Genomic DNA, 17130 nt, shown 5'->3' with positions numbered 1-17130 from the left:
CGCAGCGCCATTTTGTTGTGGAAGTTTTCCACTTAAATAAAGCCTGCAGACGAGCGGTGAGCGGTAGCTAACATTCTTTAATCCATGCACACAACATACAAACAAGCTTGTGGAGCCCCCATGGCCGCGGGACAGACGGTCAGCAGAGTCTCACTGAGCCTAGCATGGCTCTCAGTTAAATACCTTCTCCAGGAACAAAGGCAGTACACAGCTGTTTCACACCTTAAGGTTCACACTCCCTTGCCACTTCCCAGAGTCCTCAAGAGACAAAAGACTGGTCCTCTGGAGTTCCTGTTTCCCCCCCAACATCCTTGCTACACCCCCTACCCATTTGTCTTACAGTATGAGTGTCAGACATGTTAATACCATAAATAATGTCATTAATATCTAGGTGAAAGAAATTCCTATACAATCGCAAAAGGAAAACCACAAGTTTTTCCATTTGAGAGGTCTCTATTTGAGATGTTCTGTAAGTGAACCATGTTAACTAAAGTTTGCTTCAAAGTGTCTAATTGCTGTAAACTCATATGCAAGGTCACTTTGAGTGGGTGCACTTAGGAATGCAACCACCATCAGTGTCTCCATTCAAAGTGATCTTGATATGAAACATAGAACTCAATTTGATAGACCTAACATGGAAGGTGACGTAGAATTTGTAGCAGTTGTTGTGTACAACTGGTCCAAGCAGATGCACTTACTGAATTCAAGAGACAAGTTCTTGCATGAGTTGGACCAATAATACAGACTTGTAATGAATGCTCTTACTTACCAGTGAGTCCGGAAGCTCTTTTGGAATATCCTGTGTTGTCTGTGTTTCCAAATCCATGAAAGATGTTTGAACATGAGTCTCCTTTTATATGAACTCAAGACTCCTCTTGCAGTCCCACCCACATTTAAGTTAACGAGATTTAATCATGAAACCAATAGTTGGCTAACAACTGTTGTAGCGGCCCATTGTATTTTGGTTTCCTCTTTTGTCTCCAGTAGCTCTTGAAGGTTTCGTGCAATTTCAATCAGAGGCATCTTATTAACACATAAATTAATGATTCCCGTGAACTATTCAAAATAAAGACTTCACCAAACATGAAATGTATATGATGTATATATGTATGTATGTATGTATAATAATAATATATAATAATAGTATAATAATAATGTATATATCAAAATGAGCTACAATTCATAATGCCACCCAAGAAAGGCCCAACACCAGAGGAGGTTGAGGACATTAAAACCTCCCTCGGAGCACTGTGCGGAGACGTGGCCGCAGTCAGGGCGCAGCAGGAGCTGCTTCTGGGGCTTTTGGAGGAGGTAAAACAGCTACGCCTCCAAAATGCCGAGAAGGACAGACGGATCATGGATCTCGAGCGGCGGGTGGATGAGCTGGAGCAGTACACCCGTACGAACGACGTGGTCATCAGCGGTATTAAAATCAAGCCGCGCTCGTACGCGCGCGCGGTGGCCGGGAACGTCGGGGAGCCCAGCGACGAGGAGACCCGCTCGGTGGAGCAACAGGTGGCGTCCTTCCTCCAAAGCAAGGGGATAGAGATGGACCTGGAGCACATAGAAGCATGTCACTCACTGCCCAGGAGGAGTGACAGACCGCCGGCCGTCATTATGAGATTTGTGAATCGGAAGAACAAGGTCGCACTGCTGAAACAAGGACGCAAACTGAAAGGCACAGACGTTTTCATTAATGAGCATCTGACACGAAAAAACGCAGACATCGCGAGGAAGGCAAGGCAACTGAAGAAGAACGGTAAAATACAACACACATGGGTAACAAACTGTAAGATTTTCATTAAGCTAAACGGGACACCAGAAGAGGCAAAAGTATTGATAGTGAGGAACATGGAGGATCTGGACAAGTATAACTGACACCAATGTATCAATTACACCAGGAAATGACATGGACACGTTGAAATTAATTCTTCAACAGAAAGTAATTGATCTAGATTGTGAATACAAGGAGCATAATATAATAGATCCAGAAATAGATTCTGAAAGTAACTTTCTCTCTTCTTTTGTTAAAAATTGTAATTATTTCACTCAGGAACAATATGTAAAAAAAATCAACCTAGACGGGAAGCTCTCATTAATTCACTTTAACAGCAGAAGTATGTACTCAAATTTTGATTTCATTAAGGACTATTTGCAACAATTTTCTCGCCCCTTTAGTGTTATAGCCATCACTGAAACTTGGTTCAATGTCGATAAAGGAATAGATTTTTGTTTGAATGGATATGATTTAAAATACATGAATAGATTAAATAAGGTGGGCGGCGGGGTTGCTATATATGTTCATAACTCTATAAAATATAATGTTGTAACAACTATGTCTATGGCTATCGATGGAATTTTGGAATGTTTGACTATTGAGATCATGAATGAAAAAAAGAGAAATGTTATAATAAGTTGCATATATCGGACACCCAGTTCAAGTATTGACACTTTTTTTTTTTTTTTTTTTTTTTTTCCGCCTGTCCCATTTGGTTCTTTAGCCGTCAGAATTGTTGTCTGAAGACCAACAAGGATACCCAATGGATTTATTTTGCCAAATGGATCATCATGGCATTGCCGTATTGGTCCATTTGATCGACCTTTGTTTTTATTATTTATTTTATTTTCAGTTGTTACAGACGGGACAGACATGAGTGAGGGATAGGAAAGGGAGAAAGAAAGAGGAAGGAAAAGAAAAACAGAAGGGGAGAGGGACAGTGAGAAAGGGGGGAAGAAAAAATATCTCCGGGATCACCTGTTGAGAGAAAAAGAATAGAAAACAAGCAAAAAAAAAAACAAAACAATGCAACATACTATACACAACACCATCGCATTAATCTAGCTAAGTGAAAACAGCAGTAAATACTAAATATTGAATGTTGTTGTGCAGCACGCAGGACAGACAGCGCACAATGTGCTTTGAAGTAGCAGCCAAGAAAGGTGTGATTTAAGTCTACGAATAGTGAACACCCATGTGCACACCTGTGTGGATCGGCGCGCTTGTATTCAAATGGTTTCCCCATGTAATGGTCTGCTAGAGGATGTAGAGAGCCATAGCCCCGTCCCCCAGGGCATGAAGCAGGCATGGAGGAGATCCAGGCCCCAGACATCCAGAGGCCCCAGAGTGCAAGAGCCAAAGTATTGACACTTTTAATGAATGGATAGAAAAAACGTTTGCTTCGGTGAACCAAAAATTACTATTCATCTGTGGTGATTTTAATATTGACTTGCTAAATCCAACAAGGTTAAAAGCCATTGATGACTTTACTGACACCATGTACAGCTTATCACTATATCCAACAATAACGAAGCCAAGCAGAATAACATTACATAGCGCCACTATTATTGACAACATTTTTACTAATGTCATGGATTTCCAAATTAATAGTGGCCTGCTTGTCTGTGATATAACTGACCACTTACCAGTTTTTACTTTGTGTGACTGTGATTTAAAAAAAATAGATACCAAGATCATGATAGCAAAGCGAATAATAAATGAAGGAGCAATTCATGCTTTCAATTTTGATGCCGCACAACAAGATTGGAGTTCGGTGTATGAAGAGTCAGATGTGGACAAGGCTTATGATAATTTTCTAGATATTTTTACCATGTTGTACAATAAACATTGTCCTGTAAACGAACACATGACAAAGAAAAAAAAAGATAAAAAGTCCTTGGCTCACAAAAGGAATTATTAATGCTTGCAAAAAGAAAAACAATCTGTATAAACAGTTCATCAAAGTAAAAACAAAAGAAGTGGAACAAAGATATAAAGCATATAGAAATAAATTGACTGATATTATAAGAACGAGCAAACAACTTTATTATAGAAGAAGATTATATGAAAATAAAAACAATATAAAAGGAACTTGGGATGTGTTAAACAACTTAATTAAACAAGGATCTTCTGGAACATCATATCCTGAATATTTTACTGATGCAAATGGTGAAAATCATAACATGAGTAATATTGTCGATGCGTTTAATAAATTCTTCATAAATGTTGGCCCTGAACTAGCAGCGGACATCCCGTGTCATAAAAATGAAAATATCAGTAATATAAAATCAAATCCCTCTTCACTGTTCCTCTCAGCTACAAATGAGCAAGAAGTAATAAATATCACATTAAAATGTAAAAGTAAGTCTTCAATGGATTATCATGACATAAATATGTCTGTAGTTAAACAGGTTATTCTGAATATTGCTAGTCCCTTAACATATATCTGTAATTTATCATTTCAGTCCGGTTGTTTTCCAAAAAAAATGAAAATTGCGAAAGTAATACCACTATATAAAAGTAATGACAAACACAGTTTTACCAATTATAGGCCTATTTGCCTCAATTCTCAAAAATTCTAGAAAAACTTTTTAATTCAAGACTAGAAAAATTCCTTGAAAAACATCAAATAATTAATGTTGGTCAGTATGGTTTCAGAACGCAAAGAACCACTTCAATGGCGATAATTGAGGCAGTAGAAGAAATTACTGATACACTGGATAAAAATAAATATGCAGTTGGTATTTTTGTTGATCTCAAAAAGGCCTTCGACACAATTAATCACTCAATTTTATTGGATAAATTGGAAAGATATGGTATTCGAGGGAAAGCTGGTAACTGGTTAAAAAGTTACCTAACGGGTCGGGAACAATATGTTAGCATAGGGCATTACCATTCAGAGAAACTTGGTATTACATGTGGTGTTCCCCAAGGGTCAGTGTTGGGACCAAAACTTTTCAATATATACATAAATGATATTTTTGATGTTTCTCAAGTACTTAAACTCATACTGTTCGCAGATGACACCAACATATTTTTCAGTAGCGATGATTATACTGATCTTGTAATGTCCGTAAACAGGGAGCTAAAATTAATAAAAAAATGGATGGACATAAATAAATTATCATTAAATATAAATAAAACTAAAGCAATGTTTTTTGGTAATTTAAAATATAATATAGAATTACCAATTATCATTGAAGGTGTACCAATTGATAATGTGAGTGAAAACAAATTTTTGGGAGTCATAATTGATAACAAAATTTCATGGAAACCCCACGTCAGACACATAAAAACCAAAATTTCCAGAAGCCTTGCAATTTTGAACAAAGTGAAACCATACCTGGATAAAGATGCACTTCGTACTCTGTACTGTACCCTGGTTCTTCCATATCTTACATATTGTGTGGAAGTGTGGGGAAATACATACAAAAATACAATTAATCCATTAGTCACAGTACAGAAACGAGCACTGCGTATTATTCACAAGGCTGGTTATCTAGATCATACTCACAAATTCTTTCTTCAGGCAAAGTTACTTAAGTTCCAGGATCTGGTTAATTACAATACATCCATAATTTTGTATAAAGGTTTTACTAAACTTCTACCGGCAAATTTACAAACTAGATTTGAAATTCGAGAAAAGGTTTATAATGTGAGAGGCTCTGGAGAATTCAAATTACCCAGAACTCGAACAACCCGTAAAGGTTTTTGTGTGTCTGTATGTGGTGTGAAAATCTGGAACAGTCTGAGTTTACAATTGAAACAATGCAAAAATATTCATAGATTTAAATTCCTCTACAAACAGTTGGTCTGGTCACAGTATACCCAATGATGGTTTTTAGTGTGCTCTGTAATGTCTGTTCTCTTACCATTGCTGGTATGGATTCCAAGAGGAAAAAAAAAAAAAAGAAAAAAAAAGAAGAGTGTGTGTATGTATGTATATATACGTGCATGTGTGTGTAGATATATATGTATGTATGTATGTATATATATGTATGTGTGTTTGTTACTTGTAATTATTACTGCCTGTTACCTGTGGTAATCCAATTTATAATTTATATATTCTGTATTCAGTTATGAAGGCTCTAATTGTTGTTGCGAGCTGCCATTGAGATGCTTGTATGTGTCCGGGGCTGTTGATGGGTCTGTATGTAATGATGGGCGTAGCTGCGGGAAGTTTATTGTTTTTTGATGATGAGTGAGTATAGGGGTGGGATTTAATAAGTTTTCTTCGTCCCACTCCTTTTTCAGGCAATTTTTGTTTTTTGTTTTGTGCATTTTATGTTCGATATAGGTATTTGTTGTGCCTGAAAATGAACAAATAAATGAAATGAATGAATGAAAAGGTAATTTTACAGTGATTGTTGGCTGTAAATGGTAAATGGTAAATGGCCTGTATTTATATAGCGCTTTACTAGTCCCTAAGGACCCCAAAGCGCTTTACATATCCAGTCATCCACCCATTCACACACTGGTGATGGCAAGCTACATTGTAGCCACAGCCACCCTGGGGCGCACTGACAGAGTCGAGGCTGCCAGACACTGGCGCCACCGGGCCCTCTGACCACCACCAGTAGGCAACGGGTGAAGTGTCATGCCCAAGGACACAACGACCGAGACTGTCCAAGCCAGGGCTCGAACCGGCAACCTTCCGGTTACAAGGCGAACTCCCAACTCTTGAGCCACGATCGCAATAGACATCAACAATACAACAACAATCAGCACTTACTCTATTCAGAATTCAAATAAGTGCTTATGTTGTTGTGATGTTGGTGACTTAATTTAGCAAAGCATTTTAATTAAAGAAGTGTGATCTGTGATTTTTTTTTGTGGAAAACAAATCAACCTTTTCTTTAAATAAATAAATAAATAAAGCTTAATTGTATCTCGAGTCACAATTCAACATTATGGGCTACGAATATAGTTTAGCAAATCATTTACATACACACTTACTCTTTCAGAAATCAACCTAATCCTACTGTTTTCAGTCAGTTCATGGTTTGTTGTGGACAACAGCATTACAACAACAATTAGCACTTGATGCTTTCAGAATTCACTTAAGTGCTGATGTTGCTGTGATCTTGGTGACCAATTCAGAAGTTTATATCATCATGTGACCCTGATAGAACTATAAATAGACACCTAACATGATCAAGTACCTTAACAGAAGTACTTTCTTCATTAAAACACAAAAAAAAACCAAAGTTACTGTTCTTATGATAAGTATACTTTGGATTACTTCCATCAAAGGATAATTATAAATAGAACAAAATAAGACAATGTGGTAATAACAATCATAGAACATAAAACCAATGGGTCAATAACAAATATGTAAAGAACATGCTTACTTACCAATGAAGTTGACCCTGGTTTGTAGCATCTGCCATTTGGTTTCCCTTTTGCAGTGGATGTGGTGATATACTTATAGGGTACTCTTAACTGCTGGGTGCTGCCTTTTCCACCCAACTCCGCCTTCTTTTACACCAAATTTCAATGGTCTAGATAATGGCTGGCCAACGACCAAACCATGATTAACAAAGAACCATTGTCACACCTTAACTCAGGTCATCAGACATTCGGGAGTTAGATTTACTTGATAGAACTAGGGCTAAAGTGATGTTTAGAAATGGCATGAAAAAAATTAGAAATAAGAACTTTCAGCCAAAAGTTTTTAAAATGTCCTTAATACAGAACATATATAAGTCATATTTGTCTGTGATAGCAAACTATGGTTTCCTATATGTCATTCATCAGTTAAATTCCTCACTTATAGCATTTAACTTGGGTTAAAAAATAATGACTTAACTCTATAATGATATTTCATGACTACTGAGAAAAGGACCTTAACCTGAAAAATGAGCACTTACTTTAGTGTAAGTCAGTGAAAGTTAAAATAATTATGTTATGATTAAGTCATGAGTGTTAGTGGTAAATTTCAGATTTACGTAATAAATTATATAACATAAACTGTAATAGGATTTTATGATTTTTGTAGTTATCTTAACGTGAAAGCTGATATATTGTTCACTGATACTGTTGTATACCTGATAGGATTTATTATGAACCAAACTGTGTTTTAATGCAATCTTTGATTGTCTTTTTTTACTTGCTGAGTGGTTTCAGAGGTTCCAATCATCTCCCAGTGTCACAGTGGATCAGGTCAGGAGACAACGGAGGAAGCTTCGCTCCAGAAAGGCAGCAGGTCCAGACAAGGTGTGTCCTAGGATCCTAGGAGCCGCTACAACGAGTCTTCAATCTCAGTCTGCGACTGGGGAGAGTGCCCGCCCTATGGAAGACATCCTGCATCGTCCCGGTCCCCAAAAGGAACCGGCCCAATGAGCTGAATGACTTCCGACCGGTGGCACTGACGTCACATCTTATGAAGACTCTAGAGCGGCTCTTCCTCAACCTCCTCCGACCACAGGTACAACATGCCCAGGACCCACTACAGTTTGCCTACAAGGCGGGTGTCAGAGTGGAGTATGCCATCCTGTACCTCCTGCATAGAGCCCACTCACACCTGGATGGGGGAAAAGGCACGGTCAGGATCCTGTTTCTTGACTTTTCCAGTGCCTTTAATACAATCCGGCCCTGTCTGCTTCAGGAAAAACTGAACAGGATGCAGGTGGACCCCTGCCTGGTCGCTTGGCTCTCCGACTACCTCACTGACAGGCCACAGTACGTCAGGCTGAAGGACATCACGTCGGACACTGTGGACAGCAGCACAGGAGCACCACAGGGAACTGTGCTGTCCCCTCTTCTCTTCACCCTGTACACCTCTGACTTCTGCTACAACTCTGAATTATGCCACATTCAGAAGTTTGCAGACGACACAGCCATCATGGGGTGTATCTGGGATGACCAGGAAGAGGAGTATGGAAGTCTGGTGAGGAACTTTGTCGCATGGAGTCACACAAACCACCTGCAACTAAACACCTCAAAGACTAAGGAGCTTTGGACCGGCGGCGCGATCGGCGTTTCCTCCCCACAGACGGCTCCGACGGGCCGGGCAAGATCACATCCGGCGAGTCGGGCAGCGATGCAGGAGTGGCTGAGAGAAGGTGAGGTGTGTGCCGGAGAAATGCCTGCATGGTCGGAGGAAGCGACTTCAGAAGCCATGGCAGGCCAGAAAAGAACCATTGTAGCCGGCTTTCCACGGTGCGGCGAAGCTCCTCCGGAGGGTTCTCTAGCCAAGGAACTGGTTGTGGACTTTGGGAGGTCCAGAGCAGGTCCACTGCCGGTTCAGATAGAGGAGGAGGAGGTGGAGGTGGTCAACAAGTACAAGTACCTCGGGCTGTGGGTGGACAACAAACTGGACTGGTCATGCAACACAGATCACCTGTACAAAAAAGCCCAAAGCCGACTGTACTTCCTCAGGAGGCTGAGGTCTTTCAACATCTGCAGGAAGCTCCTGAGGATGTTTTACCAGTCGGTGGTTGCTGGAGTACTTTTCTATGCAGTGGTGTGCTGGGGGAGCAGCACAGCAAAGAAGGACTCATCCAGGCTGGAAAAATTGATCAGGAAGGCTGGCTCTGTGGTCGGCATGAAGCTGGACACTCTGGTGTTAGTGGCAGAGAAAAGGACACTAAAGAAACTGCTGGACATTATGGACAATGCTGGGCATCCTCTGCACACGGCCATAAACAACCAGATGAGTCTGTTCAGTGACAGGTTGCTTCTCCCAAAGACAAGAACCAACAGACTTAAAAACTCCTTTGTCCCACACGCCATCAGACTGTTTAACTCCTCTCTGGAGGGGAGAGGGAGGGGAGACAGGGGGACAAAGGAGGGGGGCAACTAAGCTGTAGTGCCTCTTCACTTCACTGTGCAATTACCTTTTGTGCAATACTTTTTGTTAATAGTCAGCGGTGCAGTAGACTCCATACTTGAAATGTGCAATTCACTTGTATTTTTATATTTATTCCTATTTATTCTATTTATCCCCTTTGTATATTTTATCTATATATGTCTTTGTATTTATATATGTGTCTATATATATATATATATATATATATATATATATATATATATATATATATAATATTCTGTAACTCTGTAACTTCTGTCGGTGCTGTGCTTTTGGAAACCGAATTTCCCAGAGGAACCCACCCGAGGGATTAATAAAGTTTTATCTTATCTTATCTTAAAATTGCTGTCTTTGCTCTTTTAGTCAGTTTCTTTTAGTCAGTTTCTCCCGACCACGTCAGTCCCCTGACCGTGGTCGGGAGACGCGAGGGGAGATGCTTCCTCCAGGGCCAAAGTTTGTCCTCTTTTGGGGTTAACTCTCTTCACTTTTGTGGAGTAGTGAGGCAGACAGAAATCAGCCGGGACACCGGAGAGTACTGAAGAGATGAGGCTTTAATAACAGTACTGCACACTTCGAAAACACACTGCATAGGCTGTAGCCCATTAGAACGCTGCTCCCGGTCGCCCTCTCTACCCAGGACACACTCTCTCTCTCTTTTTTTTCCTCTTCCGCTCCCCGCGTTTCCTTCACGCGCATGCTCACACACACATCACATACACTCCTTACTGCACCCAGCCACACACAAGACGGCAATTCCCGCAACATCAGGAAATTCATCCGGTCACTCTGACACCATCACGTGACCAGCAGTAAGAAAACTTACCTTAAAAAACTTGTTGTTTTCTCTGAGACATGTTGGAATCTGTAAACAGTTACTCCGAAAAGGATCCAGATGTTTCAAAATACTTCTCTGGCGAACGTTTCAATTCTGCGAACATAAATGCTGTGATTAATGGACTAAAAGTCATCGCTTCTCACCCCTATTTATGGATTCAAGGATCAAAGGATCAAATTGGTGGTAAGATTCTAAATATATGTGATGTCATAATCCTGTTAAATAGCCCCAATTTCACACCTCATGTGAGTGCAAAAACTACAAGAACAACATAAAAAAGGAGAAAACGTACCTTAGAAATATGCCGGGATGCAGGAGACGGCAGCACTGCAGAGATGAGGACACGAATCAGTTTGGAATACACAAAACAATAAGCACAGTTGTAAAAACAAATACACACACACATGCTCCCAAAAACTAGCCAGCCCTCATGAGGAGGTGGCGACGCCCTCCAGGTGTGGGAAAGAAAGCAGGAAAAACCGGGAGCGGGCTGCCTCACCGCTCTTTACATTAATGGACCGCCCCAAAGAAATCCAAACACGGAAATGCTTTCACACACTTGTGATTTTGCACAGAGGTCCATCCTAGCAGCCAACCTCAGATCTCCATGCAGGCACATATGAATGCACATACATTTACACACATCCAGAGATAAACTCCCCAAAGAAATACGAACATGGAAACTTTTGCGCACACTGCACACACATTCAGAGTTCATAATGTACTGGTGAGTCTCCACCTGTTACAGGTGGATGCAACCTGGACCGTCTCAAGACAGACGAGACCAGATCCACCAAAGAAACTGCAGATGTGAGGACATGCGTCTTTTTGAAATATATAAAACAATAAACACGGTCGTGCAGACACATACACTCACACAGGCTGCGAAAGCCTAGCCAGCCCTCGTGATGGGGTGGACCTCCTCCAGGTCTCACTGCCTTCCCCTCCTGAGAGAAACCCTTTATAGAAGAGTTGAGAAAGACACAATTTGTGAGGTCTGAATGTCCTGGTGAGTCTCCACCTGTTGCAGGTGAGTGTAGCCTGGACTGTCTCAGGACCGTGACATTCAGTTTCTCAAGGAGTAATCAAAGCAAACATTTGTTTCTTTTTATGAATAAGAGATTTCCTTTATGTGTTACGTGATGGTGTAAGTTCCAGCACAGCTCATTTAGTGTGCAGAAGTGCTCCGAGGCTCCTATGAAACACATGATTGAAAGAATCTAATAAATTAGAGGGGTGCAGTAGCTGTAGTATGACTTTTTGTTCTCCTGCTGCATGACGACTTTACTTTTTTCTTTCTTTTGGTGGGAGGAAGTCGACATCTCAGTCCATTGTGACGTGCAGATCTTTGACTGGCTTATGAACTCCGTCAGGAGGAACTCAGCAGGAGAGGGAAACAAGGACCAACAAACCCGGCTTGGTAAAAAGGAACAAGAACAGAAAAAATCAACATCATTACACATCCCTGAGCTGTCATTTACACCACCTGTGGCGCTTGATTTATTGGTCACTAAACGTGGTGTGTGTTTGGTGCGTCACTGGCTGCGTGTTCTGTGTTATTTGTCGGTCGTGGGGTTTGGGCGTTGATATTTGACATCACAGCAGAGAGACTGGATGTGATGTCAGACCCCTCTAAATCGTGTAATTTACAGATATTTAATTCCAATGATTTGACTGCATCATTTTGTCTTTGAGTTATGACCCAAACTCTCTTTCAACTTTGTGAATAAATTCACGTCCCCCTGTGACCTCATAATTACACCACAGTTGAGATGGCATGAATGAGTCATGAGATCACACCAACAGTGACAACATCAGCAGTGACATCAAACATGTAACATACACCCGAAGACTGATCCTGCTTTTTACTCCTTTGCTATGATTTAATTTGATATTATGTAGCCATGGAGACAGTTTGCATAGATTAGAATGTTAGATTCCTGTGATGTCATCAATGCCCGATGTTTTGTTTTAATGTCTTGTGATAGTTCTAAGTGCAGACAAAGTCAGAGTTCAAGTGAGTTTAGTCCAATTTTGATCCAGTTTCTGACTTGTGGTCAAAATCTTGGCCGACCTTTACCACACCACGTGCTGTGGGTGTGCGTAAATATCTAGGTGAGTAAAGTCTCCTTTACCTGTTAAATTCAATTTGTTTTGTCTCTCTGTAGAGGACTTTGAAGAAAAATACGAAGAGCAGGATAAGCTGGGTGAAGGAGGCTTTGGGACTGTCTTCTTTGGAAAACGCAGAGAAGACAATTTCCCAGTATGGCTTCTTATGTGTGCACTTTACAATTCTTCTAGTTCCTCCTGTTCTCTTTTTCTAAAACACATTTTCTCTGTAATGCAGGTGGTGATTAAGCATGTTGCTCAGTTTTTAGTCAGCTACTTACCAGTGGTAAGAAATGTTTGTCTTTTTCTGTTGTTTTCCCCCAACGTGTACCTCAAACAGCCTAAATTCATCGATTTTGGTATTGGAGTCCCTTTTAGACCAGAAGCAGTCACACGAAGAAATGGTAGGTCGTCAGCCTCACTGTTTAAATGTCCTTGCCTGCCCACAGGCTTAGAGTCCACATGAATTCCTTACCATGAATAATTACTCTCTGGATTTTAGGGACCAAATCAGCAACTGATGTTAGTTCTTTTTTAACTTGTAGTTCTAAATTAGAAGATTATTGTGATATTGAAATATAAAAATAAAAGTATGGTAAGTATGACTGCACAGGGGCTTTGTGGCCTGGCTGCAGAAGTCACTGGATAGAAAGCTGCTGACGTTTCACTGCATCCTGCACCAAGAGGCATTGTGTGCGCAAACCTTTCCTCTAGAATGCACAGAGGTCATAAATGTTGTCATTCAGATCATCAATAAAATAATGGCAAAAGGTTTAAATGCTCTCCACCTCATTACTGGATGAGGTGGAGAGCATTTACCCTGATCTCCTGCTGTATGACAGAGTCCTCCTGTCCAGAGGAGAGGTGCTGAAACGCTTTGCTGCATGTAAGATAAGATAAGATAACTCTTTATTGTCATTGCACAGTCATACATAGTACAGTAGTACAATGAAATTGGAAAATGTCTGGGAAAGGTGAAAGTTTTCATGAGCAGCAAAGGGCTCGCCTTTTCTGCGCTGGAACAGCCAGAGTGGCTGAAAAAGCTGCACTTTGTGGACATTACAGCGAACCAGAAGAAGCTGAATACAACTCTTCAGGGGAGAGGAGGCACAGCGTTACACATGCTGGAGGAGGTGTTAGCGTTTGAGTGCAAACTGACAGTTAATAAATTCAGAGCATTTGCAGTCTGCAATCACCACAGTTATTTGGGAAATAATTCCACGAGTTCAGAGAGGAAAAACCCACATTATCCTTCCCCATCACTGCCCTGACCATCGATCCATCCCTGTTAAATGTGACTGGATTTTCAGGTGATACTGAGAACCTTGTTTGAAACATGGAATGCCATCCCGACACATAAACATGAAGAAATATGCATTTGGAGTCCTGACGATCTTCAGATCCACATACGTATGTGAGCAGCTGTTCTCCACCATGAACTGTGTTACAAACAAACACAGCTGACGCCTCACAGACGACAGCTTACAGTCCTGCGTAGATGAAAGTGACTTTGTAACTTGTAACTGTAAATTAAATGTGTAAGTGATATTTATATAGGTGTAAACTTATCCACAGCTTTATGCCTTGTTGCTGTTTTAGAAAGAGTTAAAAAATGAATGTCCACTATTTAAACCTTTTGAATGCAGGATATTTTATTAAAGCAATTTAGCAGGAGGGGGGAAAAGCCAGCTCACATACTATGATCACATAATGAAATCACTTAATACTCATCTAATTAACCCACTCTTAGCTAATGTTGATCTTTTGAGGAGAGAGATTGAGGAGAGAACGTGCACATCCATGCCTGAAGAGGCCCTTATCTCTGTTTTGCATCCCTGCAACTTCAACACTCCAGGGATTCAGTTGAAATCCAAATCCTCTCAAAGTTATAATTCAAAATAAAACAAAATAAAATAAAATGGAAACTCTCGGAAGTTGTAATCCTGCAGGAAATTGACAGAAATCCAAATCCTCTTGAATTTATAATTCAAAAAAGAGCAGAGAAAAAGCCAAAAAATACAAAACCCAAGTGTAAGTGTGCAGTTCAGACAGCAGCTGATCTCTGGGCTCTAGAGTCTGACCAATTTGGTCACATTTGCGGCCAAATTTCTCACTGGTGTGACTAATAAAATCCTAGATCGCACCAGCGACCAGCCGTTCAGTACATTAAAAAAAAGTCTCCGCAACTCTGAAAGTGTCCGTGTGGTCAACAACTGACACACATTATGCCCTTATCGTGGTCTAAACCAATCAGAGATAGTCAGGGGCGGGACCTCTCTGAATGGCCGTGGTCCAGATATTCCCGTAGTCCTTCGTGTGTGCGTTTGAAAGTGCAGGTGGATAGAGAGAGGCGAGTAGCTTGAATGAAGCGATATTGATTCATTAAATCCTGAATCGACTTTTAAATATAAATGTATTTTGCCAGAAACGCCAGAATCTCAGGTTAAGGCTCACAAAACGATTTCAACAACCACCAACCAGTAAATGAGAGCAGGTACACGGACTCCACACAAAGACGTAAACACAGACCCGAAGCATCACAATCAGCTTTCTCTTCCTCGGCTTTCTTACCCGACGGCCCGTACACGGACACGCCGTCGGGGCTGAAAGCCGACAGCTCACTGACCGCGTCGGCGGTTTCCGTCTTTTTTGCGCTCGATTCTGAGCTGCAGGTTTTATCTCTCTCTAACCAAAATTCACTGAAGCAGCAGCAAAAGAAGATCCAAACTACGCTCCACATTTGATAAATCTCGTCATTAATCCCCTCTGACTTTTGCTGTTTTGCTTCCACCGCCTGCACAGCTCTCTCTCTCTCAGTGTACTTCAAGAACAGTTTCCCATCTCAAATCTCTGTTTCCTGCATTATTCATTCGCTTTATTATGCACAATTCATATACAGTGCTGTTGGTCGCTGTTTTTCCCACCAGAAAATGACCTTGAAAAGAATCATTTCTGCTGTTTTATAACGAAGAAATTGAAACTTTTTAAAATGATGCCAAATTGCAAAACTTTTGCTGTGTCTGTAATCAAACCTCTGTAACTTTGCTCTGCTTCACTTCAGCAGCATCAGGTAATGGTCAGATGTTGATTCATGTTTTCTTCACTTTTTGTTCTACTGCAGAATATTTTAAAGTGTATCTGCTACAGAAAACAGGGCGGGAAAATCTCCTTCATGTTTTTCTGTTTTATCCTCAGTTACTTTGACACAAAGGCCTCTGCTGTGATGCTCACACCTCTGATGAAGTCTCACATGTGTCAGCGCTGATAAATCATCAGAATTATAATATTTCTGACTGTCTGAGGCAAAATCAAATTGAATGGAATCAGGACCTCGTGAATTGAATGGATTACAGAAATCAGTGATGATACCCAGCCGTAGTGAGCAGCCTAGGCCCGACAGAAGTGGATGTAGCTGTGGGTAAAAAGGTGGAAAGAACTACTGATAACTTTTTTGTTAAGTTAAGGCCTGATCCTTCTGAAATTCATAGCCAGCTCTGACACGCAGCCATCAATCTCTGGGCGCTGAAAAAGCAGCAGTGTATCCAGAAAACACATCATATGCTGCGATAAATGCCCAAGTGTCCCTCTAACACTGCCTTTCAGTGGCAAACAGGTCAGAGGACACAGGATGACATCATACTGTATGCATATATGACATCATACTGTAAGGCTTATATGACATCATACTGTATTTATTGGCAATCCTGACGGTTGTTTGGAGTCATTGCTACTCTCAAACAATTACATACTCACGGGAGTTTCTTCTGGATCTTCGGTGGAAAGGCCCATCTCTGGACTCTTTTCACCCTCCAGTGTTTTCCATCTCTGGATTATCCAGTAACCACAGGGGCACTTTTGTTTTTAACAGAGTCAAAGCAAGAAAGCGGGGTAAGAAGGGAGGCCTACGTCAGCGATTGCAGAAGCAAATACGATACAATCGTATTCCTTTACCATCAATAATCCTGGCTAATGTGCAGTCTCAGAGGAGTAAAATGGATGAACTGCATTTGAATGTCGCACACTTACGTGACTACAGGGATACATGTCTAATGGCATTCACAGAGACTTGGCTCAAGGATTCTGACCCTGATTGTTCTCTGGAACTAAATGGCTTCGGGTATCCCATACGTTTGGATCAAGACCCCGGAGCAACCCAGAAATCTCGAGGAGGAGGGGTGTGTTTGTATATAAATCAGAAATGGTGTAAAAACGTTACCGCTCGTAGACAACTATGTCTGCCTGACATTGAGCTCCTCTCTGTGTCTTTGAGGCCGTTTTATCTGCCGAGGGAATTCCCACAGATCAACGTCACCGTCGTTTACATCCATCCTAAAGCGAATCCTAAGAATGCGACTGACACCATCTCTAACGTCATCCACTCACTACAATCTTTCTCTCCTGAGGCTCCTAATATTGTTCTTGTTGACTTTAATCGCTGCGACTTGAAGAAAACACTGAGCAGTTTTTATCAGTATGTGAACTGTCCCACACGCTTCAATAAGACTCTGGATCTATGTTACGGTTCCATAAAAGGTGCGTATACATCTGTGGCTGGCCCCGCCCTCGGATCCTCGGATCACATCACGGTGCATCTTCTGC

At 41.0% G+C, this 17130-nt stretch overlaps 1 long non-coding RNA gene across 1 annotated transcript; it reads right to left on the bottom strand.

Annotated features, from left to right (window-relative positions):
- Positions 1-14157: 14157 nt before the first annotated feature.
- LOC146490397 (uncharacterized) lies at positions 14158-16311 on the bottom strand. Its single transcript, XR_014872767.1, has 2 exons — positions 14991-16311; positions 14158-14804 (listed from the first exon to the last, which is right to left on the bottom strand). It is a non-coding gene; the product is annotated as an uncharacterized LOC146490397 (long non-coding RNA).
- Between the last annotated feature and the right edge of the window lie 819 nt (positions 16312-17130).

The sequence above is a fragment of the Neolamprologus multifasciatus genome, unplaced genomic scaffold (genome assembly GCF_963576455.1).
Source record: "Neolamprologus multifasciatus unplaced genomic scaffold, fNeoMul1.2 chr13_unloc_4, whole genome shotgun sequence".
In the NCBI taxonomy this organism is placed as follows: domain Eukaryota; kingdom Metazoa; phylum Chordata; class Actinopteri; order Cichliformes; family Cichlidae; genus Neolamprologus; species Neolamprologus multifasciatus.
Note: the sequence above shows the minus strand (reverse complement) of the source record. Positions and strands in the feature narration are given on the sequence as shown.